This window comes from Oncorhynchus clarkii, chromosome 3 (assembly GCF_045791955.1).
Source record: "Oncorhynchus clarkii lewisi isolate Uvic-CL-2024 chromosome 3, UVic_Ocla_1.0, whole genome shotgun sequence".
Lineage (NCBI taxonomy): Eukaryota > Metazoa > Chordata > Actinopteri > Salmoniformes > Salmonidae > Oncorhynchus > Oncorhynchus clarkii.
In genome coordinates, this window is record NC_092149.1 from 78487341 (window position 1) to 78514760 (window position 27420).

The window sequence follows — 27420 nt, forward strand, 5'->3', positions numbered from 1 at the left end:
TGCTATGAAGCCCCTAAATAAGATCTGGTGCAACCAATTATCTTCAGAAGTCAAATAATTAGTTAAATAAACTCCACCTGTGTGCCTTCTAAGTGTCACATGACCTGTCACATGATTTATGTATATATACACACACCTGTTCTAAAAGGCCCCAGATTCTGCAACACCACTAAGCAAGGGGCACTACCAAGCAAGCGGCACCATGAAGACCAAGGAGCTCTCCAAAAAGGTCAGGGACAAAGTTGTGGAGAGGTACAGATCAGGGATGGGTTATAAAAACATATCAGAAACTTTGAACATCCCACAGAGCATCATTAAAATTATAAAAAAATTGAAAGATTATGGCACCGCAACAAACCTGCCAAGAGAGGGCCGCCTACCAAAACTCATGGACCAGGCAAGGAGGGTATTAATCAGAGGCAACAAAGAGACCAAAGATAACCCTGAAGGAGCTGCAATGTTCCACAGCGGAGAATGGAGTATCTGTCCATAGGACCACTTTAAGCCGTACACTCCACAGAGCTGGGCTTTACGAAAGAGTAGCCAGAAAAAAAAGCCATTGTTTAAAGAAGAAAATAAGCAAACACGTTTGCGCTTCGCCAAAAGGCATGTGGGAGACCCCCAAACATATGAAAGAAGGTACTCTTGTCAGATCTGATTTTTCTCCCCTTTTTGGACATCAAGGAAAACGCTATGTCTGGCGCAAACCCAACACCTCTCATCACCCCGAGAACACCATCCCCACAGTGAAGCACGGTGGTGGCAGCACCATGAGGGGGGGTTTCCATTGGTAGGTACTGGGAAACTGGTCAGAATTGAAGGAATGATGGATGGTGCTAAATACAGGGAAATTCTTGAGAGAAACCTGTTTCAGTCTTCCAGAGATTTGAGACTGGGGTGGAGGTTCACTTTCGAGCAGGACAATAACCCTAAGCATACTGCTAAAGTAACACTCGAGTGGTTGAAGGGGAAACATTTAAATGTCTTGGAATGGCCTAGTCAAAGCCCAGACCTCAATCCAATTGAGAATCTGTGGTATGACCTAAAGATTGCTGTACACCAGCGGAACCCATCCAACTTGAAGGAGCTGGAGCAGTTCTGCCTTGAAGAATGGGCAACAATCTGAGTGGCTAGATTATAGCTTATAGAGACATACCCAAAGAGACCACTTTCTGGCAACTTGTCTGGACCTCTGGCAGTCTCTATGGGGGTACCACAGGGTTCAATTCTCGGGCCGACTCTTTTCTCTCTCTGTATATATCAATGATGTCGCTCTTGCTGCGGGCGATTCCCTGATAAACCTACACGCAGACGACACCATTCTGTATACTTCTGGCCCTTCCTTGGACACTGTGCTAACTAACCTCCAAACAAGCTTCAATGCCATACAACACACCTTCCATGGCCTCCAACTGCTCTTAAATGCTAGTAAAAACAAATGCATGCTTTTCAACCGTTTGTTGCCCGCACCTGCCCGCCCGACTAGCATCACCACCTTGGACGGTTCCGACCTAGAATATAGGTGTCTGGCTAGACTGTAAACTCTCCTTCCAGACTCATATCAAACATCTCCAATCCAAAATCAAATCTAGAATCGGCTTTCTATTTCGCAACAAAGCCTCCTTCACTCACGCTGCCAAACTTACCCTAGTAAAACTGACTATCCTGCCAATCCTCGACTTCGGCGATGTCATCTACAAAATAGCTTCCAATACTCTACTCAGCAAACTGGATGCATTACATCACAGTGCCATCCGTTTTGTTACTAAAGCACCTTATACCACCCACCACTGCGACATGTATGCTCTAGTCGGCTGGCCCTCGCTACATATTCGTCGCCAGACCCACTGGTTCCAGGTCATCTACAAGTCCATGTTAGGTAAAGCTCCGCCTTATCTCAGTTCACTGGTCACGATGGCAACACCCACCCATAGCACGCGCTCCAGCAGGTGTATCTCACTGATCATCCCTAAAGCCAACACCTCATTTGGCCGCCTTTCCTTCCAGTTCTCTGCTGCCTGTGACTGGAACGAATTGCAAAAATCGTTGAAGTTGGAGACTTTTATCTCCCTCACCAACTTTAAACATCTGCTATCTAAGCAGCTAACCGATCGCTGCAGCTGTACATAGTCCATCGGTAAATAGCCCACCCAATTTACCTACCTCATCCCAATACTGTTTTTATTTATTTACTTTTCTGCTCTTTTGCACACCAGTATCTCTACCTGCACATGACCATCTGATCATTTATCACTCCAGTGTTAATCTGCTAAATTGTAATTATTCGCCTACCTCCTCATGCCTTTTGCACACAATGTATATAGACTCTTTTTTTATCTACTGTATTATTGACTTGTTAATTGTTCACTCCATGTGTAACTCTGTTTTTGTTTTGATGAATCTTGTTGTATTTATGGTATGTTCACAGGGCTCCCTGGCAAATGAAACCCTGGTCTCAATGGTGACCCACCCTGAATAAATAAAACATTTCATAAAAATGTAAATAAATGTATTACAGTCCATGTGTCTTCCAGAAGAAAATGGGGCACTGGGAAATAAAAGGTACTAATTAGCGGGGAGACATCACACATGAGTTTGTGTTAGTTTGTTACCAATAACTATCTACAGTGAACAACATTACAGTTTGGGTGAAAAGGTTAAGCCGTTAGGGTTAGCAGAAGTTAGAAAGGGGAACCTTTGCTTTAAGAAATGTACAAAACTTAGTGGCCAGTGACAGTCCTTGTCAACAGTGTGCGCAACTAGTGAACTGGAGTCAGGTGCAGGAGAGCAGAGATGAGTGAACAGGCACACTTTATTTGGCAGACGGAAAACAGTCAGAAGCCAAAGGCAAAAGCGAATAGCGCACTTATCACACAAATAATGTACAGCATACAATACCACGGATTCCAAACAAGACCCGGCGAAAAACCAGCATGAAGCGTCACACATGACACGTAACAAACAATTACACACACAGACATGGGGGGGAACAGAGGATAATATACACCTAGAGTGATGAGGGGATGTAAAACAGGTGTGCGGAAAAACAAGACAAAACAAATGGAAAATGAAAGGTGGAGCGGCGATGGCTAGAGGACCGGTGACGTCGACCGCCGAGCACCGCTCGAACAAGGAGAGGAGCCAACTTCGGCGGGAGTCGTGACAGTCCTTGTAGATCAATCACCTATAAAGGCTGGTCATTAGGGACGTTCATTCATAACCGTTGCTTAAATTTTAATATTAATATACATTATTTTTCAACTTGGAGCACTCCATACATACGTTGTGACGGCCCTGAATTTTTCTGAACCGTCTCAGTGCTTCTCCTTCCTAACTTCCCAACTAAATAGCCAGCATCAGCTGCGCAAAAGTGGGGTTGTGAGTGGGTACAGTATACTGTTGATGATCTGACTATGATGTGAAATTCTGGTACAATACACAAGCACACAGAGTAATAATAAATCAACCGTTCTACAGCCCTTTCTAATATGTTTTGGGCCTGTATTGTTGGAACACATCTCTGGAGACAGGGAAACTTTGAGAGGGCAGGAAAGAACTAATCCTGAGAGGTATCTCCCCTAATTATGGTTCATCTGGCCCTGAGGGCTGACCCTGTAGTGGCCAAGCCCAGGGAAGGAGCTCCAAACTGGGAAGTAGCGATCTCTGGGGAGCCCCTGTGGTTGTCCAGACCTCCCACACCAGGCCACACAGAGAAGCCAAGAAGAAAACGCTGACCCTGGGCTACACTGAGTCAGGAGGTAGGGTGGGGCCCAAGGGAGGACAGAGAGGAAAAGGTACACACACCGTGGAATATGAAATACAAGGAACAAAAAAAGAGTGGAGGCTATTATAGCAGCAAAGGGGAGGACCAACTCCATATTAATGCCTAGGATTCTGGAATGAGATGTTCGACACAGTTTTTTTGATTTCCTTGTATTTTGTGAATCAGTGTTCTCTCTCTCTCATACAGTGCCTTGCAAAAGTATTCACGCCCCTTGACGTTTTTCCTATTTTGTTTCATTACAACCTGTAATTTAAATGGATTTTGAATGTAATGGACATACAAATTGTCCAAATTGGTGAAGTGAAATGATTAATTAATTTTAAATAATTAAAAAAAAAAAAGGGAAAAGTGGAGCGTGCATATGTATTCACCCCCTTTGCTTTGAATTCCATCAATAGTTAAATAAAGATTATGCAAAGCTGTCAAGACAAAGGGTGGTTATTTGAAGAATCTCAAATCTAAAATATATTTTGATTTGTTTAACACTTTTTTGGTTACTACATGATTCCATGTGTGTTATTTCATAGTTTTGAGGTCTTCACTATTATTTTACAATGCAGAAAATACTACAAATGATCCTGGAATGAGTAGGCGTGTCCAAACTTTTATTTTTTTACCCCCTTTTCTCCCCAATATCGTGGTATCCAATTGTTAGTAATTACTATCTTGTCTCATCGCTACAATTTCCGTACGGGCTCGGGAGAGACGAAGGTCGAAAGTCATGCGTCCTCCGAAACACAACCCAACCAAGCCGCACTGCTTCTTAACACAGTGCGCCTCCTACCCGGAAACCAGGCGACCTGGTTAGCGTGCACTGCGCCCGGCCCGCCACAAGAGGCGCTAGTGCGCGATGAGACAAGGATGCTGATGTTGGGCGATTAGGCCTGGCTCGCAGTCGGTGTTCCAAGTCATCCCAAAGGTGTTCGATGGAGTTGAGGTCAGGGCTCTGTGCAAGCCAGTCAAGTTTTTCCTCCTCCACCAAACTTTATGCATTCGGACAGGTACCGTTTTCCTTGCATCTGCCAATCCCAGATTTGTCCTTCGGACTGCAATATGGTGATTCATCACTCCAGAGAACACGTTTCCACTGCTCCAGATTCCAATGGCGGCGAGTTTTACACCACTACAGCCGACGCTTGGCATTCAGATTTTTACACGCTAAACGCTTCAGCACCCAGTTCTATGAGCTTGTGTGGCCTACCAGGAGCTGTTGTTGTTTCCACTTCACAATAACAGCACTTACAGTTGACCGGGACAGCTCTAGCTGGGCAGAAATTTGACGAACTGACTTGTTGGAAAGGTGGCATCCTATGACGGTGCCAGGTTGAAAGTCACTGAGGTCTTCAGGACGGGCCATTCTACTGTCAATGTTTGTCTATGGAGATCGCATGGCTGTGTGTTCGATTTTATACAGCTGTCAGCAACGGGTGTGGCTGAAATAGCCGAATTAACTCAAATATACTCATTTAGTGTATTTACAAGGACACATTCTCCTGCTAAACCCACTCAAGCATGGTCACACACAACTTCCACTTCTGCTGTACCACCCCGCCTCATTGCCCCATCCTCACCCCAGAGCGGGCCAGAACCCTAGGGCTTGTACCCTGCTGGGTGTTATGAAGCCACCATGGTGTTCCATCAACCTAACTGCTACAACTCCACACGTCACTGTCTGGCCTGCCAATACTGCTGCAGCACATCACTGCAGTGAACTGATTGACTGACCCTAGCAGTCAGGTCAACTTCACACATTCGGAGTAGAACCTAAGGAGTAGAACTCTGTCTCTGCTCTAGAAATACAATTATTTTTGGAAGGCTCAATGATTAGCCAGAATCTGTTACTATCGGCAGCCGTGTTGTGTGGAAGATCATGCTGCTACTGCTCTAGCAGGCAAACACAATGATGGGAAACTGTAAATTACATCGCTGTAAATTATTCCGTTGGAACTTCCACCGACATGCAAAGCACACACTTCAATCACCGTTGTCAAACACAAATAACTGTTTTTTACCGTATGTGGAGAATGAGAAAGGGGGGAAATAATTGACCAAATTGGGTCACACTTCAAACAAACCAAGGTACAAATGCTTAATAGGGCATTCATGTGCCCTACATAGATGTTTCACAATTAATTTATGAGCAAAGTCATCAAGGGCGATATAAAAGGTCCATAAATGTGGTCTTTACCAAATATTGTATAATCATCAAATAATCATTTTGCCAGCCTTTATATAGTATGATGTATGCTATATATTATGTGTATGAATGATTACTGAAGCATCTTTTCTGTATATAAGCATCAATATATAAAGGGTTGTCGTTTGCTTGAACTTGGTCCCAAATACTGTATGAGGAAAACATTTCAAAAAGTCTAACATGGATTACGGCATCTTCTCTATGAGTACCAGCCCTCCCTCAGCCGTGAGTCTGTGTATCCCACGCTAAGTGGGAAGCGGAAGAGAGATGTGTGGTGGTTTGTAAATGAGTGAAAAGAGAATAATTAAGTCTCAGGAGATTTGGGTTTCTCATTAAAAACACTGACTTCAAGCAGACAGGAAGGAAGGAGAGGAAGAAAGACGAAGAGCGTTGAAGAGTATAATGTATGATTGAGTTCTGTAGTAGAGGGTTAAAGACAAACCAACATTTGAGAGTAGAGTATAATTAAGCAATATGGCCAATATACCACGGCTAAGGGATGTTCTTTCGAACAACACAACGCGGATCACAAACCCGAGGTGCCTTATTGCTATTATAAACTGGTTACTAACGTAATTAGAGCAGTAAAAATACATGTTTTGTCATACCAGTGGTATACAATCTGATATACCACGGCTGTCAGCCAATCCGCATTCAGAGCTGGAACCACTCAGTTTATAATTCCTTCTACTGTGTGTGTGTGTGTGTATATATATATATATATATATATATATATATTTACACACACACACACACATCAATGGTACTGTCACGTTCGTCATAACGAGGAGACCAAGGCGCAGCGTGATAAGAATGCATACTTCTTTTAATGAAGAATAAACACTGAATAAACTATACAAAACAACAAAACAAACGTGAAGCTATGAGACACGAGTACTGACAGGCAACTACACAGACAATAACATGCAAAATACTTGTGGTATATGGCTACCTAAATATGGTCCCCAATCAGAGACAACGATAAACAGCTGCCTCTGATTGGGAACCAATCTAGGCAACCATAGACATATAAACACCTAGCTATACAACAACCCCATGACATACAAAAAAACCTAGACAATACAAAAAATACACAAACCACCCTCGTCACACCCTGACCTAACCAAAAGAATAAAGAAAACAAAGATAACTAAGGTCAGGGTGTGACAGGTACTACACACAGTCAAAGCACAGGCTAAGCATTTTGTTCCTCATACATTATTTGAGTGTTCTAAAGTGAAGGTGTACAGTACATTGTGTTCTGTCCAAAACATCAAGCCCTTCTCCTTTAATATTTATCTGTTAACAGTCCATGCTGGAAGCATGCTGTTGGATGCTCAACTTCAAATCCACTCCTAGCCCCTATCAGCTAGCCCAGTTGATTTCATTGTTTATTTTTATTTCACCTTTATTTACCCAGGTAGGCTAGTTGAGAACAAGTTCTCATTTGCAACTGCGACCTGGCCAAGATAAAGCATAGCAGTTCGACACATACAACAACACAGAGTTACACATGGAGTAAACAAAACATTCAGTCAATAATACAGTAGAAAAAAATAAATATTCGGTTCCCCGTTTTTTTCGTACTACGTCATCTAATTGCAGTGGTGTGAAGAACTTAAGTAAAAATACTTTAACAAGTACAACTTAGGTCGTTTTTTGGGGAAACTGTACTTTACCATTTATGTTTTTGACTTTTACTTCACTACATTCCTAAAGAAAATTCTGTACTTTGGTCATCCCTACTGCCACTGATCTGGCGGACTCACTAAACACAAATGCTTTGTTTTTAAATTATGTCTGACTGTTGGAGTGTTACCCTGGCTATGTGTAAAAAAAAATAATAATTAAATTCGCAACCCATATTATTAGCCTGTTTAACCTCTCTTTCATATCGCCTGAGATCCCCAAGGATTGGAAAGCTGCCGCGGTCATCCCCCTCTTCAAAGGGGGTGACACCCTAGACCCAAACTGTTACAGACCGATATCCATCCTGCCCTGCCTATCTAAGGTCTTCGAAAGCCAAGTCAACAAACAGATCACTGACCATCTCGAATCGCACCATACCTTCTCCGCTGTGCAATCCGGTTTCCGAGCCGGTCACGGGTGCACCTCAGCCACGCTTAAGGTACTAAACGATATCATAACCGCCATCGATAAAAGACAGTAATGTGCAGCCGTCTTCATCGACCTGGCCAAGGCTTTCGACTCTGTCAATCACCATATTCTTATCGGCAGACTCAGTAGCCTCGGTTTTTCTAATGACTGCCTTGCCTGGTTCACCAACTACTTTTCAGACAGAGTTCAGTGTGTTAAATCGGAGGGCATGTTGTCCTCTGGCAGTCTCTATGGGGGTACCACAGGGTTCAATTCTCGGGCCGACTCTTTTCTCTGTATATACCAATGGTGTTGCTCTTGCTGCAGGCGATTCCCTGATCCACCTCTACGCAGACGACACCATTCTGTATACTTCTGGCCCTTCCTTGGACAATGTGCTATCTGACCTCCAAACGAGCTTCAATGCCATACAACACTCCTTCTGTGGCCTCCAACTGCTCTTAAACGCTAGTAAAACCAAATGCATGCTTTTCAACCGTTCGCTGCCTGCACCCGCACGCCGACTAGCATCACCACCCTAGATGGTTCGACCTAGAATATGTGGACATCTATAAGTACCTAGGTGTCTGGCTAGACTGTAAACTCTCCTTCCAGACTCATATCAAACATCTCCAATCCAAAATCAAATCTAGAGATCTAGAGTCGGCTTTCTATTTCGCAACAAAGCCTCCTTCACTCAAGCCGCCAAACTTACCCTAGTAAAACTGACTATCCTACCGATCCTCGAATTCGGCGATGTCATCTACAAAATAGCTTCCAGTACTCTACTCAGCAAACTAAATGCAGTTTATCACAGTGCCATCCGTTTTGTTACTAAAGCACCTTATACCACCCACCACTGCGACCTGTATGCTCTAGTTGGCTGGCCCTCGCTACATATTCGTCGCCAGACCCACTGGCTCCAGGTCATCTACAAGTCCATGCTAGGTAAAGCTCCGCCTTATGTCAGTTCACTGGTCATGATGGCAACACCCACCCGTAGCACGCGCTCCAACAGGTGTATCTCACTGATCATCCCTAAAGCCAACACCTCATTTAGCCGCCTTTCCTTCCAGTTCTCTGCTGCCTGTGACTGGAATGAATTTAAAAAATCCCTGAAGTTGGAGATTTTTATTTCCCTCACCAACTTTAAACATCTGCTATCTGAGCAGCTAACCGATCGCTGCAGCTGTACATAGTCTATCGGTAAATAGCCCACCCAATTTACCTACCTCATCCCCATACTGTTTTTATTTATTTACTTTTCTGCTCTTTTGCACACCAGTATCTCTACCTGCACATGACCATCTGATCATTTATCACTCCAGTGTTAATCTGCTAAATTGTAATTATTCGCCTACCTCCTCATGCCTTTTGCACACAATGTATATAGACTATTTTTTTCTACTGTGTTATTGACTTGTTTATTGTTTACTTCATGTGTAACTCTGTGTTGTTGTCTGTTCACACTGCTATGCTTTATCTTGGCCAGGTCACAGTTGTAAATGAGAACTTGTTCTCAACTAGCCCACCTGGTTATATAAAGGTGAAATAAAAAATGATTAAATAATTGTGCCGTCTGGTTTGCTTAATATAAGGATTTTTTATTTTATTTGTACTTTTACTTTTGATACTTAAGTATATTTTAGCAACTACATTTACTTCTGATACTTGAGTATATTTAAAACCAAATACTTTTAGACTTTTACTCAAGTAGTATTTTACATGGTGACTTTCACTTTTCTATTAAGGTATATTTACTTTTACTCAAGTATGACTATTGAGTACTTTTTCCACCACTGACTACTGCAACACCGTTTCCTCTGCCATATACCCTCACATTGGTGCCACAAAACAGAGACGATGATTTGGAGGTTCGCGGAAAAAAATGTGCCGTTTTTGGATATTGATTTAGTGATTGTTAGGGACGCACAGAAATTCCATGTGTGGAGTTTTTAGTTGAGATTATTTGTTTACAATATGTTAAGACTCTAATTCATACAATATGTTATGAATTTATTGTGCTAAATAAGATCCCATACTGCATTTTTTTCTCCCCCAATTTTGTGGTATCCAATTGGTAATCACGTCTCATTGCTGCAACTCCCCAACGGGCTCGGGAGAAGCGAAGGTCGAGTTATGCGTCCTCTGAAACATGACCCGCCAAGCCGCGCTGCTTCTTAACACACTGCTCACTTAACCCAGAAGCCAGCCGCACCAACGTATCGGAGGAAACACCGCTCAACTGATGACCGAGGTCAGCTTGCAGGCGCCCGGCCAGCCACAAGGAGTCGCTTGAGTGCAATGAGCCAAGGAAATCCCCCCCGGCCAAACCCTCTCCTAACCCAGTCACAGCCGGCTGTGAAACAGCCTGGGATCGAACCACAGGCTATAATGGTGCCAGACCTCTGCACCACTCAGGATTCTGGACTGCAACTTTGTTTCAGATCTACAGAAGCATTCTCACCATTCACACAATCCCTATAGGGCTACACACTCATCACCATCTTTTTAACACTCTATAAAATCTCTCATTGAGTAAAAAAAGAGAGAGTTAAGACTGTTCGCCTAAGCGTTAGCAGGCCCTTTACCCCAAGGAGGTTCATGGTAATTACTTTACATGGCAGACAAAACCACATATTGAAATAGAAAGAGAGAGGGAGAGGGGGGCTAGAAAAACAAAGGGAGATACAATGAGAAACTATTGTATGTAAGGGTGAGCAAGAGAGAGAGAGAGAGAGAGAGAGAGAGAGAGAGAGAGCGAGAGAGAGCGAGAGAGAGCGAGAGAGAGCGAGAGAGAGCGAGAGAGAGAGAGAGAGAGCGTGTGAAAGAAAGAAAGAGGAACTAGGATGAGAAAGGGGGATTATGGTGTGGGAGAGGAAGGGAATGAAACAAAAGACAAAGGCAGCATGACATGGAATAAAAGAGAAACAAATATACAACCGAGATACAGATATAGAACTACAAATATACCCATACAAATCTGTCAAGCAGAAGGACAGACGGACGAGGCTCTCAGTTTTTTTATTTTACTAGGCAAGTCAGTTAAAAACAAATTCTTATTTACAATGACGGCCTACACTGGCCAAACTCGGATGACGCTGGGCCAATTGTGCGCCGCCCTATGGGACTCACAATCACACCCGGATCTGATACAGCCTGGAATCGAACCAGGGTGTCTGTAGTGACGCCTCAAGCACTGAGATGCAGTGACTTAGACCACTGCGCCACTCAGTTGATGCTGGTTGATAAGACTTTACCAAAATGTTACCAAAGTCATGTGAAGAACCATGACATAACTACAGCCAGAAAGAACCCAAGATGGGAGAGATTTAAATGTGAACAGTCTGTATGGAAAATCATTTAGCTTACAGTTCCATTCAAACCGCAAAACTGTTCAACTGTGAACTGAGATGCACCCAATCACCTCATCTGCCCTTGAGCAATGCAGTTAACCCACACAACAACTCCTCAGAGGGATTCGGTTAAATGTGGAACACGCATTTCTTCTAAATGCATTCAGTTGTGTAACTGACTAGAAACACTCTTTCACTTTCTCTTTACACATCCTTCTATATACACGTTTTCCCTCATCAAATCTACGCACACTACCCCATAATGACAAAGCAAAAAACAGGTTTTTAGAAATGTTTGCAAATGTATTAAACATAAAAACTGAAATATCACATTTACATAAATATGCAGACCCTTTACTCAGTACTTTGTTGAAGCACCTTTGGTATTTGGTATTTTATTAGGATCCCCATTAGATGTTGCAAAAGCAGCAGCTACTCTTCCCGGGGTCCACATGACATAATACAGAACAGTAATAGACAAGAGCAGCTCAAGGACAGAACTGCATACATTTATGTAGTGATTACCGCCTCAAGTTCAATTTTGGTTTCATCAGACCAGAGAATCTTGTATCTCATGGTCTGAGGGTCCTTTAGGTTACTTTTTTTTCCCAAGCGGGCTATCATGTGCCTTTTACTGAGGAGTGGCTTCCGTCTGGTTACTCTACCATAAAGGCCTGATTGGTGGAGTGCTCTAGAGATTGTTGTCTTTCTGTAAGGTTCTCCCATCTCCACAGAGGATCTCTGGAGCTCTGTCAGTGTGCGTTCAAGGCCATTCTCACCCGATTGCTCAGTTTGGCTGAGCGGCCAGCTCTAGGAAGAGTCTTGGTGGTTCCAAACTTCTTCCAATAAAGAAAGATGGAGGCCACTGTGTTCTTGGGGACCTTCAATGCTGCGGAAATGTTTTGGTACCCTTCCCCAGATCTGTGCTTCTGCACAATCCTGTCTCAGAGCTCTTAGTCCTTCAACCTCATGGGGTTTTTTTACCCACTTTTTCTACACAATTTTGACGGACGCTGTGGCCAAACCCTCCCCTAACCCGGACGACGCTGGGCCAAACCCTCCCCTATCCCGGCGGACGCTGGGCCAAACCCTCCCCTAACCCGGACGATGCTGGGCCAAACCCTCCCCTAACCCGGCGGACGCTGGGCCAAACCCTCCCCTAACCTGGCGAACGCTGGGCCAAACCCTCCCCTAACCCGGCGGACGCTGGGCCAAACCCTCCCCTAACCCGGACGACGCTGGGCCAAACCCTCCCCTAACCCGGACGTCGCTGGGCCAAACCCTCCCCTAACCTGGACGATGCTGGGCCAAACCATCCCCTAACCCGAACGATGCTGGGCGCTACCATATGGGACTCCCGGTCATGGGATAAAACCCCAGGCTGTAGTGACGCCGCAACACTGCGACGCAGTGCCTTAGACCGCTGAGCCATTCGGGAGGCAATGACTTGGTTTTTGCTCTGACATGCACTGTCAACTGTGGGACCTTATATAGACAGGTGTGTGCCTAACCAAATCATGTACAATCAATTGAATTTACTACAGGTGGAATCCAATCAAGTTGTAGAAACAGCTCAAGAATGATCAATTGGAACAAGATGCACCTGAGCTCAATTTCGAGTCTCATAGCAAAGGGTCTGAATACATTTTGTATAGGTTTTGGCTTTGTCATTATGGGGTATTGTGATGTCATTATGGGGTATTGTGATGTCATTATGGGGTTTTGTGTGTAGATTGATGAGGAACATTTTTTATTCATCCATTTTAAAATAAGACTGCAACGTAACAAAATGTGGAAAAAGTCAAGGGGTCTGAATACTTTCCAAACGCACTGTGCCTCAGCATTTTTGTCACTTAGATAAGGGTGACAAGACATGAATTGACCCCGTGTGTACATGATTAAACTCACAGATTCGCACTTTCGGGACTATTCTATTTGTGCTATTAGGTCGGGCCAGCAGGGCTAGATAAAACATAACACTATTTCTACTCAGGTTTGCCAGTCATCACAGTGGCTGTTCCACTGTCATAAGATTGCTATTGAAACCAAATCGTGTTCTATGACCCATCACAGCCTTGTACTAAAACTATAATGCAATATTGGAATCCATTCACATTAAGAGTTCATATTACATTAGACTTTCCTTAGACCAAAGGCATTTTTACGAGTATCGATTCTCTCACAGTATATGACAGCAGAGCAGACACCCGAGTCGCTCGGATATTAGAACATTTAAATGAACAAATCACAGCGAGCAAAGGATGGAATGGAATAAACGTAATTCATCGTCTTTAGAGGAAGAGGAGAGAGAAATGACGAGAGGGTGAGAGGGATAAAGAAAGAGAGAATAAAGGGTGGTGGAGAGAGGGAGTAGGCAAAGATAGAGGAAGAAATGTAGATGTCACACAGGAAGAACATAAATCAATGAGGTCATATCCTGCCTGCCAGACTACATGAACAGTGCATCCGTCTTCACTCGCTCCCTGCTCTTCACCTACAGGTTCACCCTACTCCACTTGCAGGGGCCAGAGAGGTGATATTACTCTCATATCCAATACTGTATCTAAAAACTGCAAGCGTTTTAGTTTGTTTTGCTGAAAGGGCATATTGGATCTCCCAGCTCGAGTGCTAGTGAAGGGAAATGCCAGCTCAGAAGGTTGCTATGCTAACCCCCCTAGTTTGGCCTGGAGACATTCAGGAATTTTCCTGAATTAAATATAAAATAACTGAAATGTAAACAATGCTAAAAAAATCTCATAATCCCCAGGTTTGAGGGTGGTCTGAGTTGGCAACCCTGCTTGCTCTTATTACCATCAAGTTGCCTATAGCTGCCACGGGATAGCATAGGACTGCATCAGATTACAGTGATGTAAAGGGTTATAGTAAAGTAGGACTGTTCCATTGGATTAGGGCTGGATTGAGCAGCAGTATGTTATAAAATAGGATTACTCCTAGATAGTAGAGGATAGGATAAGGTAGAGTGGTGAAGTCAACCGGTAGGTGAAAAAAAAAAAAAAGTGTGCATGGATCTCCTGCTCTCGCCCACTTCCTCTCATTCTCTCTCCCGCTCTGCCTCTCCTTCGCTAAGTAGCTTGTTTTTAGTCACACGTTCAGGAATGGCTGAAAAAGCTAAACATTTACCTACAACTAACTGTGCAAATAGCAGTGCTGGGTGATCTGAAAAGTTATAGTCATTTGATTAATAACACTCTTAGCAAAAATGTTAAATCTTTCATTTACAATCTGTAGAAACTATGAGAATAAAAGGTTCAGAACTTGAAACATCACAGCACAGTTGAAAAATAGATGGCAAATAGAAATGAAAACTGGAGGGTTTTCAGGGATAGATGGGAGGAGTTGAGGGTGGGACTAAAGAAAAAGAGGGATAACTGAAAGGTCAAATGCACCGTGCCCCTTAATATGCATATGTATAAATTGGAAGTAGAAGTCTAAGTATTGATGTCCATTAGTTTACTCCAATTAGGATGGCAGGGTTAGGGGAAATATTACAACAAAACAAGAGAGAGACTAAGGAAGAGAGAGAGAGAGAAAGAGAGAGAGACTAAGGAAGAGAGAGAGAGAGAGAAAGAGAGAGAGACTAAGGAAGAGAGAGAGAGAGAGAAAGAGAGAGAGACTAAGGAAGAGAGAGAGAGAGAGAAAGAGAGAGAGACTAAGGAAGAGAGAGAGAGAGAGAAAGAGAGAGAGACTAAGGAAGAGAGAGAGAGAGAGAAAGAGAGAGAGACTAAGGAAGAGAGAGAGAGAGAGAAAGAGAGAGAGACTAAGGAAGAGAGAGAGAGAAAGAGAGAGAGACTAAGGAAGAGAGAGAGAACGAAAGAGAGAGAGACTAAGGAAGAGAGAGAGAACGAAAGAGAGAGAGAGTAAGGAAGAGAGAGAGAACGAGAGAGAGACTAAGGAAGAGAGAGAGAGAACGAGAGAGAGACTAAGGAAGAGAGAGAGATGTGAGGAGAAATCAAGATGAAAGAGAGATGGAGGAAGAGAGGGAGAAAGAAAGAGAGAGAGACTAAGGAAGAGAGAGAGAAAGAAAGAGATAGAGACTAAGGAAGATAGAGAGAAAGAGAGAGAGATGTGAGGAGAAATCAAGATGAAAGAGAGATGGAGGAAGAGAGGGATGCTGAGGGATGGAGATGGAGGGAAGCAGAGCAGCAGATCTCAGTTGGAGAGAGGGATAATCTGTTGTTCATATCTCCTCCTCCTCTTCCTATGAGCTAAACATTGGAGGGTAAATCCGTCCCACACACTCAGCCAAAACCTTAATCCATCGGCCAACAATGGCATTATTTCAGAATGCCCTGCTCACTCCCATTGTCATGCAGTCTTCTTCTGCTCCCGAGTGGCGCAGCAGTCTAAGGCACTGCATCTCAGTGCTAGAGGCGTCACTACAGACCCCGGTTCGATTCCAGGCTGTATCAAAACCAGCGGTGATTGCGAGTCCCATAGGGCAGAACACAATTAGCCCAGCGTTGTCCGGGTTAGGGTTTGGCCGGGGGTAGACCGTCATTGTAAATAATAATTAGTTCTTAACTGACTTTCCTAGTTTAATAAAGGTAAAATAATACTAAAAATAACACAGGGTTTCCCCAACTCGGTCCTGGGCCCCCCCCCCTGGGTGCACATTTTGGTTTTTACCCTAGCACTACACAGTTTATTCAAATAATAAAAGCTTGATGAGTTGGTTAATTGAATCAGCTGTGTAGTGCTAGAGAAAAAAAACAAATGTGCACCCAGGGGGGGCCCCAGGACCGAGTTGGGGAAACCCTGGTTTCTAGATTCCAAAGAGAAAAGCTGGGGAAAAGGTGTGGTTTTATGTGAGCATGTATGTTTGTATCCTCTTTCTTCATTGCAGAGCTACACTGTACAGGTCAAATATATAGCCTAACAGTTCCTTGAAACAAATTTCCTATCACCAGTTGAAGCAGCTCTCAGCTTGTTGGGGTTGGGGCTGGAGAGAGAGAGCGAGACATAGCTTTAGCTGAGGGAAGGTTCAGGCTGGGGGAGCCTGCTGGGTTAGAGCTAGGACAGGAACAGGTCAGCAGAGTGCCTTTTATTATTGGGTCTTGTGGGACGAAGCGGCTGTGGAGAGTCGATTAGGCCTAGATTTATGCCTTCAACAGCCTCTGTGTGTGTGTGTGTATAGTGCCTTCAGAAAGTATTCATACCCCTTAAACTTTTCCACATTTTGTTGTGTTAGAGCCTGAATTTAAAATTGATTAACACAACACCCCGTAATATCAAAGTGGAATTGTTTTTGTTTTTTAAATTACAAATGAATAAAAAATTCAAAGCTGAAATGTCTTGAGTCAATAAGTATTCAACCCCTTGGTTATGACAAGCCTAAACAAGTTCAGGAGTAAATATTTGCTAAACAAGTCACATAATAAGTTGCATGGGCTCACTGTGTGGCGTAATAGGGTTTAACATGATTTTTTTTATGACTACCTCATCTCTGTACCCCATACATACAATTATCTCTAAGGTCCCTCAGTCAAGCAGTGAATTTCAAACAGATTCAACAACAAAGGCCAGGAAGGTTTTCCAATGCCTCACAATGAAGGGCACCTATTGGTAGATGGGTAAACAGAATAAGAAAAGCAGACATTGAATATCCCTTTGAGCATGGTGAAGCTTTTAATTACACTTTGAATGGTGTATCAATAGACCCAGTCACAAAGATACAGGCATCCTTCCTAACTCAGAGGAAGGAAATCACTCAGCGATTTCACCATGAGGCCAATGGTGACTAAAACAGTTACAGAGTTTAATGGCTGTGATAGAAGAAAGCTGAGGATGGATCAACAACATTGCAGTTACTCCACAATACTAACCTAATTGACAAAGTGAAGAGTAAAATATATATATATATATATATATATATATTGCAAAAAATGTGTACAAAGTTATGTTTGGGGCAAATCCAATACAACACATTACTGAGTACCACTCTCCATATTTTCAAACATAGTGGTGGATGCATCATGTTATGGGTATGTTTGTAATAATTAAGGACAAGGGAGTGTTTCAGGATAAAAAAAAAAGAAACTAAGCTAAGCACAGGCAAAATCCGAGAAGAAAACCCGGGATTCACCTTTCAGTAGGACAATAACCTAAAACACAAGGCCAAATCTACACTGGAATTACTTACCTAGAAGACAGTAAATGTTCCAGAGTGGCAGAGTTACAGTTTTGACTTAAGTCTGCTAGAAAATCTATGGCAAGACTTTAAAATGGCTGTCTAGTAATGATCAACAAACAATTTGACAGAGCTTGAAGAATTAGTAAAATAATAATGGGCAAATATTGTACCAGGTGAGCAAAGCTCTTAGAGACTTACCCAGAAAGATTTACAGCTGTGATTGCTGCCAAATGTGATTCTATCATGTATTGACTCAGCGATGTGAATACTTACTGCATTCAGACCCCTTGACATTTTACACATTTTGTTACGTTACAGACTTATTCTAAAATTGATTCAATTGTATTTTTTTAATGACAAAGCAAAAACAGGTAAGATTTTACTGCAAATGTATAAAAAAATTACAATGATATCACATTTACATAAGTTTTCAAACCCTTTACTCAGTCATTTGTTTTGGCACCTTTGGCAGTGATTACAGCATCAAGTCTTCTTGGGTATGATGCTACAAGCTTGGCACACCTGTATTTGGGGAGTTTCTCCCATTCTTCTCTGCAGATCCTCTCAAGATCTGTCAGGTTGGATGGGTAGTGTCGCTGCACAGCTATTTTCAGGTCTCTCCAGAGATGTTTGATCGGGTTCAAGTCCGGGCTCTGGCTGGGCCACTCAAGGACATTCAGAAACTTGTCCCGAAGCCACTCCTGCATTGTCTCGGCTGTGTGCTTAGGGTCGTTGTCCTGTTGGAAGGTGAACCTTCACCCCAGTCTGAGGTCCTGAGCGCTTTGGAACAGGTTTTCATAAAGGATCTCTCTGTACTTTGCTCCGTTCATCTTTCCCTCGATCCTGACTAGTCTCCCAGTCCCTGCCACTGAAAAACATCCCCACAGCATGATGCTGCCACCACCATTCTTCACCATAGGGATGGTGCCAGGTTTCCTTGACGCTTGGCATTCAGGCCAAAGAGTTCAATCTTGGTTTCATCAGACCAGAGAATCTTGTTTCTCATGGTCTGAGAGTCCGTTAGGTGTGTCATGTTTGTCGTATGAAGGAGACTAAGGCGCAGCGTGAATAGAGTTCCACATATTTTTAATGAACTGAAACTCACCAAAAACAAAAACAACCAACCAACCAACCAACCAACCAACCAACCAACCGTGAAGCTACTAGTGTGCACACAGGCACCTAACTGTAGACAAGATCCCACAACAGAAAGTGGGAAACAGGGCTGCCTAAATATGATCCCCAATCAGAGACAACGATAAACTGCTGTCTCTGATTGGGAACCATATCAGGCCAACATAGAAATACAAAAACCCCTAGACCTACAACAACCCTAGACATACAAAACCCTAGACATACAAAACCCTAGACATACAACGCTAGAGTACCCACCCTAGTCACACCCTGACCTAACCAAAATATATATAAAACAGAGATATCTAAGGTCAGGGCAAACTATGGCAAACTCCAAGTGGGCTGTCATGTACCTTTAACTGAGGAGTGGCTTCTGTCTGGTCACTCTACCATAAACACCTGATTGGTGGAGTACTGCAGAGATGGTTATCCTTCTAAAATGTTCTTCCATCTCCACAGAGGAAGTCTAGAGCTCTGTCAGAGTGATCATCGGGTTCTTGGTCACCTCCCTGACCAAGTCCTTCTCACACGATTGCTCAGTTTGATCGGATGGCCAGCTCTAGGAAGCGTCTTGGTGGTTCCAAACTTCTTCCATTTAAGAGGCCACTGTGTTCTTGGGGACCTTCAATGCTACAGCCATTTTTTGGTACCCTTTCCCAGATCCGTGCCTCGACACAATCTTTTCTTGGATCTCTACGGACAATTCCTTCGATCTCATGGCTTGGTTTTTGCTCTGACATGCACTGTCAACTGTGGGACCTTATATAGACAGGTGTGTGCCTAACCAAATAATGTACAATCAATTGAATTTACCACAGGTGGAATCCAATCAAGTTGTAGAAACAGCTCAAGGATGATCAATTGTAACAGGATGCACCTGAGTTCAATTTCGAGTCTCACAGCAAAGGGTCTGAATACTTATGTAAATAAGGTATCTGTTTTTTTGTTTTAATAAATGTGCAAACATTTCTAAAAACTTTTTTTCTCGTTGTCATTATGGGGTATTATGTGTAGATTGACGAGGGGGAAAAACTATTTAATATATATTATAATAAGCTTAACTTAACAAAATGTGGGGAAAAGGAAGAGGTCTGAATACTTTCCGAATACACTACATAAATTAGATTTCTGTATTTTATTTTCAACAGATTTGTAAAAATGTCTAAATACATGATTTCGCTTTATCATTATTGGGTATTGTGTGTAGATGGATGAGCAAAAAATTCAGGCTGTAACAACAACATGTGGAATAAGTCAATACTTTCTGAAGGCACTGTATGTGCACTAGACTGTATGTGTACTAGACTGTATGTGCACTAGGCTGTATGTGTACTAGACTGTATGTGTACTAGGCTGTATGTGTACTAGACTGTATGTGTACTAGGCTGTATGTGTACTAGACTGTATGTGTACTAGACTGTATGTGCTGTGCACTAGGCTGTATGTGTACTAGGCTGTATGTGCACTAGACTGTATGTGCTGTGCACTAGGCTGTATGTGCTGTGCACTAGGCTGTATGTGTACTAGACTGTATGTGCTGTGCACTAGGCTGTATGTGCTGTGCACTAGGCTGTATGTGTACTAGGCTGTATGTGCTGTGCACTAGGCTGCATGTGCTGTGCACTAGGCTGTATGTGTACTAGGCTGTATGTGCACTAGGCTGTATGTGCTGTGCACTAGGCTGTATGTGCTGTGCACTAGGCTGTATGTGCTGTGCACTAGGCTGTATGTGTACTAGGCTGTATGTGCACTAGACTGTATGTGCTGTGCACTAGGCTGTATGTGCACTAGGCTATATGTGTACTAGGCTGTATGTGTACTAGGCTGTATGTGCACTAGGCTGTATGTGCTGTGCACTAGGCTGTATGTGTACTAGGCTGTATGTGTACTAGGCTGTATGTGCACTAGGCTGTATGTGCACTAGGCTGTATGTGTACTAGACTGTATGTGTACTAGGCTGTATGTGTACTAGGCTGTATGTGCACTAGACTGTATGTGCACTCGGCTGTATGTGTACTAGACTGTATGTGTACTCGGCTGTATATGTACTAGACTGTATGTGTACTAGACTGTATGTGTACTAGACTGTATGTGTACTAGGCTGTATGTGTACTAGGCTGTATGTGCACTAGGCTGTATGTGCACTAGACTGTATGTGCTGTCTACTAGGCTGTATGTGTACTAGGCTGTATGTGCACTCGACTGTATGTGCACTCGGCTGTATGTGTACTAGACTGTATGTGTACTAGACTGTATGTGTACTAGACTGTATGTGTACTAGGCTGTATGTGTACTAGGCTGTATGTGTACTAGGCTGTATGTGTACTAGGCTGTATGTGCACTAGGCTGTATGTGCACTAGGCTGTATGTGCTGTCTACTAGGCTGTATGTGTACTAGGCTGTATGTGTACTAGGCTGTATGTGCACTAGACTGTATGTGCACTAGGCTGTATGTGCACTAGGCTGTATGTGCACTAGGCTGTATGTGTACTAGGCTGGATGTGCTGTCTACTAGGCTGTATGTGCTGTCTACTAGGCTGTATGTGCTGTGCACTAGGCTGTATGTGCTGTGCACTAGGCTGTATGTGCTGTGCACTAGGCTGTATGTGCTGTGCACTAGGCTGTATGTGCACTAGGCTGTATGTGCTGTGCACTAGGCTGTATGTGCTGTGCACTAGGCTGTATGTGCACTAGGCTGTATGAGTACTAGGCTGTATGTGTACTAGGCTGTATGTGTACTAGGCTGTATGTGCTGTGCACTAGGCTGTATGTGCTGTGCACTAGAATGTATATGCACTAGGCTGTATGTACACTAGGCTGTATGTGCACTAGGCTGTATGTGCACTAGGCTGTATGTGCTGTGTACTAGGCTATATGTGCTGTGTACTAGGCTATATGTGCTGTGCACTAGGCTGTACGTGTACTAGGCTGTATGTGCTGTGCACTAGGCTGTATGTGCTGTGTACTAGGCTGTATGTGCTGTGTACTAGGCTGTATGTGCTGTCTACAAGGCTGTATGTGCTGTCTACAAGGCTGTATGTGCTGTCTACAAGGCTGTATGTGCTGTCTACAAGGCTGTATGTGCTGTCTACAAGGCTGCATGTGCTGTCTACTAGGCTGTATGTGCTGTGCACTAGGCTGTATGTGTACTAGGCTGTATGTGCTGTGCACTAGGCTGTATGTGCACTAGGCTGTATGTGTACTAGGGGATATGTGCTGTGCACTACGCTGTATGTGTACTAGGCTGTATGTGCTGTGCACTAGGCTGTATGTGTACTAGGCTGTATGTGCTGTGCACTAGGCTGTATGTGCTGTGCACTAGGCTGTATGTGCTGTGCACTAGGCTGTATGTGCACTAGGCTGTATGTGCACTAGGCTGTATGTGCACTAGGCTGTATAATACAGCCTAATAATGAGTTATTATGTTTATCATGTCATTAGGGTTATCATGTCTTTACTGTTATTATGGTTATCATGTTTTTACTGTCATTAGGGTTATCATGTCATTACTGTTATGATATTACTGTTAGTACTGATATGATATTGTTATTATGGTTAGTACTGTATTTATAGTAATTATGCTATTTATATTATAATTGTTACAGTTATATTTTAGTACTGTTATGATGTTAATGTCACATTCGTCGTAAGAACGCAGCGTGATGTGAATACATGATATTTGAATGAAGACGAAGAACACTTAACTATACAAAACAACAAACCGAACGTGAAGCTATAATAACACTAGTGCAGACACAGGCAACTAGACATAGACAATAACACGCGAAATCCCCAAAGAAGATGGCAGCCTAAATATGGTTCCCAATCAGAGACAACGATAAACAGCTGCCTCTAATTGAGAACCAATCTAGGCAACCATAGACATACATAAACACCTAGATAGTAAACAACCCCATAAACCTACAAAACCCCTAGACAGTAGAAAAACACATACATCACCCATGTCACACCCGGACCTAACCAAAACAATAAAGAAAACAAAGAATACTAAGGTCAGGGAGTGACAGTTAAATGTCATTATAGTTATTATGTTAGTGTTATTGTGGCTGTTATGTTATTGATCCTTTGATTATCATCTTATTACTGTTATCTTATTATTTATTTATATTACGACTCATTGTTATTACTGTTATTATGGATGTTATTACTGTTAAGATTATTAATATTACTATTGGTCTGTTGTACTATTACTGTTATTGTGTTTGTAATTACTGTTATGGTTATGTTAGTAATGTTAGGATATTACTGTTACTGTGTTTGTAATTACTGTTATGGTTATGTTAGTAATGTTAGGATATTACTGTTATGAAATTACCGGTATTATGTTATTCCTGGTATTGTGTTAGTACTGCTATTGTGTTAGTACTGTTATGGTTATGTTATTCCTGGTATTGTGTTAGTACTGTTCTGTTATTACTGGTATTGTGTTAGTACTGTTATGTTATTACTGGTATTGTGTTAGTACAGTTGTTATTCCTGGTATTGTGTTAGTACTGTTATGTTATTACTGGTATTGTGGTAGTTGTGGTATTGTGTTAGTACTGTTATGTTATTACTGGTATTGTGTTAGTACTGTTATGTTATTCCTGGTATTGTGTTAGTACTGTTATGTTATTCCTGGTATTGTGTTAGTACTGTTATGTTATTCCTGGTATTGTGTTAGTACTGTTATGTTATTACTGGTATTGTGTTAGTACTGTTATGTTATTACTGGTATTGTGTTAGTACTGTTATGTTATTACTGGTATTGTGTTAGTACTGTTATGTTATTACTGGTATTGTGTTAGTACTGTTATGTTATTACTGGTATTGTGTTAGTACTGTTATGTTATTACTGGTATTGTGTTAGTACTGTTATGTTATTCCTGGTATTGTGTTAGTACTGTTATGGTTATGTTATTCCTGGTATTGTGTTAGTACTGTTATGTTATTCCTGGTATTGTGTTAGTACTGTTATGTTATTCCTGGTATTGTGTTAGTACTGTTATGTTATTACTGGTATTGTGTTAGTACTGTTATGGTTATGTTATTCCTGGTATTGTGTTAGTACTGTTATGTTATTCCTGGTATTGTGTTAGTACTGTTATGTTATTCCTGGTATTGTGTTAGTACTGTTATGGTTATGTTATTCCTGGTATTGTGTTAGTACTGTTATGTTATTACTGGTATTGTGTTAGTACTGTTATGTTATTACTGGTATTGTGTTAGTACTGTTATGTTATTCCTGGTATTGTGTTAGTACTGTTATGTTATTCCTGGTATTGTGATAGTACTGTTATGGTTATGTTATTCCTGGTATTGTGTTAGTACTGTTATGGTTATGTTATTACTGGTATTGTGTTAGTACTGTTATGTTATTCCTGGTATTGTGTTAGTACTGTTATGTTATTCCTGGTATTGTGATAGTACTGTTATGGTTATGTTATTCCTGGTATTGTGTTAGTACTGTTATGGTTATGTTATTACTGGTATTGTGTTAGTACTGTTATGTTATTCCTATTACTCATCTCATTTGTACATACTGTACCCGATACCATCTACTGTATCTTGCCTATGCTGCTCTGTACCATCACTCATTCATATATCCTTATGTACATATTCTTTATCCCCTTACACTGTGTACAAGACAGTAGTTTTGGAATTGTTAGTTAGATTACTTGTTATTACTGCATTGTCGGAACTAGAAGCACAAGCATTTCGCTACACTCGCATTAACATCTGCTAACCATGTGTATGTGACAAATAAAATTTGATTTGATTTGATTTGGTATTGTGTTAGTACTGTTATGTTATTCCTGGTATTGTGTTAGTACTGTTATGTTATTAAAGTTAGATGTTATTACTGTTATTATGTTATGATTTATTACTGTTATGGTTATATTATGTTAGTATTGTTATGATATTACTGTTATGTAGTGACTTACGGTATTATTGACATTAAGTTATAAAAGTGGTGGGTGTTTGTATTGGTGAGTTCTAAGTGGTGGGTGTTTGTATTGTTGAGTTATAACAGTGGTGTGTGTTTGTATTGGTGAGTTATAAGTGGTGGGTGTTTGTATTGGTGAGTTCTAAGTGGTGGGTGTTTGTATTGTTGAGTTATAACAGTGGTGTGTGTTTGTATTGGTGAGTTATAAGTGGTGGGTGTTTGTATTGTTGTTGAGTTACTGAATAACTGCAAAGCCCACATTATAACAGATCCCAAGAGTTTAGATTATCAAAAAAAAGAAAAAAAAGAGACGCCCTTATTATAACTCAACAATACAAACACACACCACTGTTATAACTCAACAATACAAACACCCACCACTGTTATAACTCAACAATACAAACACACACCACTGTTATAACTCAACAATACAAACACCCACCACTGTTATAACTCAACAATACAAACACACACCACTGTTATAACTCAACAATACAAACACCCACCACTGTTATAACTCAACAATACAAACAACCACCACTGTTATAACTCAACAATACAAACACCCACCACTGTATAACTCAACAATACAATCACACACCACTTATAATCAACAATACAAACACCACCACTGTTATAACTCAACAATATAAACACCCACCACTGTTATAACTCAACAATACAAACACCCACCACTGTTATAACTCAACAATACAAACACCCACCACTGTTATAACTCAACAATACAAACACCCACCACTGTTATAACTCAACAATACAAACACCCACCACTGTTATAACTCAACAATACAAACACCCACCACTGTTATAACTCAACAATACAAACACCCACCACTGTTATAACTCAACAATACAAACACCCACCACTTATAACTCAACAATACAATCACACACCACTTATAACTCAACAATACAAACACCCACCACTGTTATAACTCAACAATACAAACACCCACCACTTATAACTCAACAATACAAACACACACCACTTATAACTCAACAATACAAACACACACCACTTATAACTCAACAATACAAACACCCACCACTGCTATAAGTCAACAATACAAACACCCACCACTTAAAACTCAACAATACAAACACACACCACTTATAACTCAACAATACAAACACACACCACTTAAAACTCACCAATACAAACACCCACCACTTATAACTCAACAATACAAACACCCACCACTGCTATAAGTCAACAATACAAACACCCACCACTTAAAACTCAACAATACAAACACACACCACTTATAACTCAACAATACAAACACACACCACTTATAACTCAACAATACAAACACCCACCACTGTTATAACTCAACAATACAAACACCCACCACTTATAACTCAACAATACAATCACACACCACTTATAACTCAACAATACAAACACACACCACTTATAACTCAACAATACAAACACCCACCACTGTTATAACTCAACAATACAAACACCCACCACTTATAACTCAACAATACAAACACCCACCACTTAAAACTCAACAATACAAACACCCACCACTGTTATAACTCAACAATACAATCACCCACCACTGCTATAACTCAACAATACATGCACACACCACTGCTATAAGTCAACAATACAAACACCACCACTGTTATATTACCCAGTGCTGTGTGTTTGTATTGTTGAGTTATAGCAGTGGTGGGTGTTTGTATTGTTGAGTTATAAGTGGTGTGTGATTGTATTGTTGAGTTATAAGTGGTGGGTGTTTGTATTGTTGAGTTATAACAGTGGTGGGTGTTTGTATTGTTGAGTTATAAGTGGTGTGTGTTTGTATTGTTGAGTTATAGCAGTGGTGGGTGTTTGTATTGTTGAGTTATAAGTGGTGTGATTGTATTGTTGAGTTATAAGTGGTGGGTGTTTGTATTGTTGAGTTATAACAGTGGTGGGTGTTTGTATTGTTGAGTTATAAGTGGTGTGTGTTTGTATTGTTGAGTTATAAGTGGTGTGTGATTGTATTGTTGAGTTATAAGTGGTGGGTGTTTGTATTGTTGAGTTATAACAGTGGTGGGTGTTTGTATTGTTGAGTTATAAGTGGTGTGTGTTTGTATTGTTGAGTTATAAGTGGTGTGTGTTTGTATTGTTGAGTTATAAGTGCTGGGTGTTTGTATTGTTCATGCTTAGATCATGCTTCATTCACCATAGAGAAGAATAATACATGTTTACAACTGCTAATTGATCACATGGTGCCAGAATGAATGCATTCATTATAGAACGTTATGAGGGTTTGTAGAATCCCTGAAGGGCTGTGATCTCCACAACAGAACATCTGCATTAGTGTTCCAGAACATATGTTCTAGCTCATTATAGTGGCATGCAGGCTGGCACCTCTTTCTCTTTGTAGCTGGCTATTTATGGGGGTGAACTGGCTGGGCCACGCTCCCCCTGGGGGGGTGTTGTAAAGCCCACAGGTGTGCAGTGCTACCTCTCCCCTGAACCCCCACACCACCTACAAACACACCAAGAACTGCACACACACCCCACAACCCCCTGGTATAACTACAGAAGGACACTCTTGTGACATCTGCTGATGTCCTCTGAAGGACAGATGTGTGATACTAGGATATTCAGCGCAGCATAGCACATGCAGTACAGTACAGCACACTACCTTATCATGACTTTCCCCTCCCCACCACAGTAGAAAAGGAAAGAATCGGCTACGTTGTCTGAAGATTTGAGCAAGTACATAGGCA

General features: G+C 41.8%; 1 protein-coding gene across 2 annotated transcripts in view; it reads right to left on the reverse strand.

The window, feature by feature from the left end:
• The window catches only part of LOC139405057 (beta-galactoside alpha-2,6-sialyltransferase 2-like), an 84156-nt gene that overhangs the window by 46625 nt on the left and 10111 nt on the right, over positions 1–27420 (reverse strand). The window lies entirely within an intron of this gene.